The following is a 5,910-nucleotide window of genomic DNA, read 5'->3' on the forward strand; positions in this document are numbered from 1 at the left end:
GCCTGATAGCCAAACATCCTCAAGTAATCATAGGAGGGTCTCATGCCACTCCATGCCTCGTGTGGTGTAATACCATCCAAAGTCAGACATGGCATCCTATTAAGCAAGTAGACTGTCGTCATAAGGTCCTCATGCCAAAAGCCATAAGATAACCCAGTTGTGGTAAGCATAGAAGCAACCTTTGCATGTTGAGTCAGACACATGCCATGAGCAATTCTGTAATACCTTGCGCATAGGAAATCAATGCCAGACTGCTGACAATAGGGTTGAAAGCTGGGAGAGATAGTATGACTCTCATAATCCATCTACAAGCACCTGGGCCTACAACTAGTAGAATACATAAACATGTCAAGCATAACTGCGGCATCCTCAATCTGTACCAAGGGAAAAGCCCAAACATGGTGGGTAGCATGATCCACAAAGGTCATAAAGTATGACGCTCCACCAAGTGACTAGGAAGGCATAGGTCCATATATTGCATAATGGACAAGATCTAGAGGATCATGCCTCTCATGATCACTATGAGCCAAAGGGGCTCTGTAAGGACCATAAGAATAATCAGGGCAAGCATCAAGATCTACATGTGACATAGGAGGTAGCAATGAGTCTGAATGAGACAAGATCTCCATCTCTCTGTGGTGCATATGGCCTAGGTGATAATGCCATAACAATGCATGTGGTATGCGGATAATTGCAACCGTAGAATCTTCCACATGAGAGACATGCACTGGGTAATGAGAACCAGCTCTAGAACCTCTGGCCAAAACCAAGCAACCACGACAGATCTTCCAAGACCTATCCTGAAGAGAAATAGAGTAACCTACATCATGCAACTGACTATTAGAAATCAAGCTCTTACTGAGCATGGGAACATGTAAAACATCCCTAAGCATAAGAGAAGTCTCATTAGGAAAAGCTAGGTGTATGTCCCTTGTGCCAACAATAGCATAAGACTGCTCAAGGCCCAAATCAATACATTCATCAACCTCCTTGTGAGAAGAGAACCATTCTCTATAAGGGGTAACATGACAAGATGCCATAGAGTCCAAAAGCCAATCAAAGGCATAGGCGTAATCACTGAGCAAGTAAGATGTAGGAAAACTAGATGACATGAGGACATGCTCAACTGTATCATCATGGTTAACTACATGCACCTCACCACTAGTAAGAGTGGTAACACTTGCTGCACTGTTGTATCTCTAGCTCTTTGCTCATGTTGTCCATCTCTGTCTCTATTGCTCTCTTTAATCCATCTAAAACATTTTCTTTTAACATGCCCAAGCTTTCCACAATGGAAGCATACAACTTCTGTAACTGAAGAACCTGTAGAAGACGGCAAGGAATCCAAGTCATCATGAATAGGGCTATCCATAGCATCCACAGAGCTCAAGGAGTCGAGGGCTGTCCCAACAAACAGAACCTACTCATAAAGACAATCATCTGCAAGTACATCAGTGGTAGAAGCATGCTGCAAAGGCTCATGAAACCTCAATGGAAGGGAGAACATAAAGGCATCAACCAAGGATGCAAAAGCTCCCACATGAAGAAGAGCCGTAGCCAACTACATGACATAACCAACCAGAGTATGGTAAAGCATAAGACATCTGTCATAAGAGCATACAGTATTCAACCATCAAATCAGCCCATAACTATAATGGCAAACATGACTCTGCAGTTCATCAGACCACATAGTAGCATCCAAGTCAATGCAAGACTGGTAAGTGGCATAAGATCCTGCAATGGTCAAGCTCCAGGAGAAGCCCAAATACCTATACAACATCATCCATACAAGTGTCTCTATAAGGTATATGACAGTAGACCATGTGCATAGATGGGTAAGCATACATAGCATCTACTCTCTAACATGGACAGGCAATAGTAGCCCAATTAGCATAGAAGCTAGACAATAGAGGATTAAAAAATCCATAATTGCAGCCCAAGCACTGGGAAGTCCACCAATCAACCAAAAAGAACTCGCAAAGATCCAAGAATCACTGAGCAATCAAAGCTCAATCAACCAAGTGCTAAAGAGTAGAGCAATAACTTCTCATACATGTAGAAGCATCCACCAAACATCCAAGGTCGTAACAAAAAAAGCCAAATCAATGTCCAACTACTCCACAAAAACCCTCAAATGCAAGTCTTTTCAAGCCCAAACATCTACCAACCCAAAAGCATCCACATTAGACATAAACCCGCATGGGTAGCCTAGGCATAAGCAATCATAAGTGGAATGCCAATTGCAAATAAAAAATGACAATGAACCATAAAATTGAGCTCTACTTCTCACTCACCGGGAGAAAAAAGAACAATGTGGCAACATCCAAATACATCAATACATAACCCCAAATAGTCGGGAGCTCCCCATGACCAATAGGCATAACCCAACTGTAGCATAAATAGCTTCAGCCCTGAAGCTTCTAGCAATAAATAAATGTCCAAAACTGAGTAAATAGTGGCTCAATCCAAGCTCAAAACCATAGGCATACTTTCCCATATGTATAGGGCATAATCGGGCATCAAATGACCATGTAGCATAAGCATAAAATGTAATGATAGGGGCTGCCCTATTTTGGGTTGAGCAAATTCAGCCCCAAAAGCACCTCACATCATAGGCATACATTCCCCTAGCATTCGGGGAGCATTTGGGACCAACCAGGGAACCAATGTCAACGCCAAAGTGGTCCAGACATAAAATGCTAATGTAGCACTTCTATGGGCTGCCTATAAACTGTGTATAATAGTCCCAAATCTAAATTAAATCACATCAATCCTCAATGCCAAGCTTGAAGACCAAGGCCAAGGTTGAAATCAAGTGCCGGGGTCTCAAGAAGCCATGTCCAAGTGCCCTATTGATGAGGGACTACTTCAAATGATGGTCATGAGCTGTAGATAGGTATAAAAAATGGCCCAAAATGTTGAATCATTTGAGCATCACATTTTTGTACAAAATCAGGTGGGGGGAGGCAAGACAAGTCCCAATGGAGGCCTAAGGTATGCCCAAATAAGCCTACAAATGCTCAAGACAAGGGGAAATAGAAACAAGCTCCAAAGAGTGAAGCTATGGCTGCTCCTGCTCTTCCAAACCCAATGGCTGAAAGTGAGTAAGAAGTAGGCTCTTGTATCTCATGTGCACAACCCGATCTCACTCCAAAAGACCCGCTCTAATACCAGTTGAAGGGGATGCAATGGCAGTGGAGAAGGAGAAGAGGAAGATGCGGGAGAGAAGAGCACGCACAATGTAGGTGTTGTCAAGAATGATATGACAACCTTATTGGACTTTTATATTATATATGAATAAAGAATGGGCGGTCTATGTACATGGGTAGGCCCAGTGGCCTTTTACCCCAAAAAATATGTTGTTTGCAATTCTTCCAAAATCCTCCCAAGACGTTTGATGATAAGTCCCTCTCGTTGGAATTATTCAGGGACCATTAAGCTTTTAAGTAAGATATTCTCTATTGATTCTTGATCCTTATATTCTTGATGCAATATATTGATATATTCTCATTTTGGAGGTGATATTTTCAAATGTTTGTTTTATGACTGTGTTTGTGTATATGTCATGTGCATATTGTGTTTTGGCTAGAGTATATGAAGGGGTCATAGTTTGAAATTAAAGATAATTATGAGTACTGAATCCTTACCTTTGAAGTTTTGAAGATTTACAGTGGACAGAATAAGCCTCTTATATTATTTGAGAGTCTTTTTTCAAAATTTTTATATTTTTCAAGATTACTTAATGGTTAATGTATTTTTATTTCGTCAAGATTGTTTGATAAACACAAGTTCTTAGAAGGGATTGTGGGTTGTGTTGTTTGGTAGACATAGGTTCTTAGAAGGGGTTGTGGGTTGTGTTATTGAAGACTTTGATAGAAGATTATTTGCATAAATGATGATTAGCTTTTTGAAAGTTGTATTCTTCTTTTTCCAACGTAGCGAGGGTACTCCTTGTTTAAGTGTGGAGATATGTTGAGAATGAAAGAGACTATATTTTTAGAGAGTCTTTGTTGTTTTTTAGGTGCTGAATGGTTGATTTTATGTTTGAATTGTTGGGTTTGAGTGGTTTAATAAGTTTTTGGTAGAGTTTTTGGATGGATTGAATATGTTTGAGAAGCTCATGATGATTTTTAGTTGAGTTATAATGTTTTTATAGGTTTTGATGTATGTCTAATTGGTTCTGATAGGACCAATTTACATTTATTTGAGCCTATTTTCTTTCTATTTGAGAGGTTGAGATTGTGAATGATTGGGTTTATGAGTAAGTATGTTTTGGATGATTTTTTATGAGTGTGAATAGTTTTGATTCCATCTCCCCATCCATTTTTGCATCCCACCAATGAGCACGACCAACAATTTCCTCCAAACAAGTGGCCTCAACATCCTCAACTGCCTTTATCATAGAATCATAATGGTGAGTTGCATAATCCTCAAAATCAAATCTTCTAATAAGATATGTCACCTTGCTAGATCTTTGTACCATCAGATCACTTAATGGAGCATTTACATTACCATGTGCTCTCTATATACCTAGTCCCCTAAATGAAGGAATACCAATCTCATCATCCAAACTCTTTGATCTATTAGAGTCTCCATCAAGAACTGAATGACTAGTAGATGCATCATTACCATTTGATACTTTTTTCTTCCCCTTGTCATTAAATCAATAGTCCTAGATATAGTGGAAGATGTAGGGCTACCAATTGACTATATATCTACTACTAAATAATGTCCTTGGTCCACAAAGAGTCTGTGATTCTTACTTTTTTATATGCACATTGACTATAATGATCATGAATATCATCCAATGCATCTCCGCTAGATGCATACCAACTACTGACCTCATAAAAAATAACATTCATGCTCACTCTAAACTTACCAATGTGATAGGGTTATAATAACAATACTCTTTTTGCTCAGTAGACTATTAAATAAAGGCACATCTTCTAGCCTTTGCATCCAATTTCTTCCTCAACTTATCAAGCACACGAAGATATGCAAGACAACCTTTTATGTTTAAGTGAGATATATCAAGCTTCCTTCTTATCAAGCATTCTTTAAGGAGGATCATACCATGAGCTACAACTGTGGGAGTTCTATTCATAATGTAGTATGAATAGACTCAAACCAAAAATACTTAGCTATTTTTTTTCAATATCAATGCTCGTGCAACTTCTACAATATACTTGTTTTTCCTTTGCATCCAATTTCTTCCTCAACTTATCAAGCACATGAAGATATGCAATACAACCTTTTATGTTTAAGTGAGATATATCAAGCTTCCTTCTTATCAAGCATTCTTCAGGGAGGATCATACCATGAGCTACAACTGTGGGAGTTCTATTAATAATGTAGTATGAATAGACTCAAACAAAAAATACTTAGCTATTTTTTTTTCAACATCAATGCTCGTGAAACTTCTACAATATACTTGTTTTTCATTTCTACAATCCCATTTTATTGTGGGGTATACCTATATTTAAACTATCACTTTATCCCATAAGAACACATTTGAGAGGTATTCTCCCCCTCCATTTGACCTCAAGCACTTAACTTTTGAGCATGTTTCTATTTTAACAATAGCCTTGAAGATTTTGAAGTGCTCAAACACTTCACTCTTTTCCTTTATGAAATAAATCCACAATTTCCTAGAGCAATCATGAATAAATATAACAAAATACTTACTACCACCAAGACATATATTCTACATACGCCGCCAAACATCTACATGCACAACATTAAGTATATTCTTTCTTACATCTCTATCATGTGAGAAAGGTTGCTTGCCTACTTTCCAAATTAACATGCTTCACAGACCTTATATAATTCTACAAGTCTAAATGCATTTAAATATGTAATCAACTCTTTGGATTGCATCAATTTCAGCTTATGTACATTTTCATGCCCATT

This window comes from Lygodium microphyllum, chromosome 13 (genome assembly GCF_053477565.2).
Source record: "Lygodium microphyllum isolate KBCC chromosome 13, Lygodium_microphyllum_v1.1.10, whole genome shotgun sequence".
NCBI classification, from domain to species: Eukaryota; Viridiplantae; Streptophyta; class Polypodiopsida; order Schizaeales; family Lygodiaceae; genus Lygodium; species Lygodium microphyllum.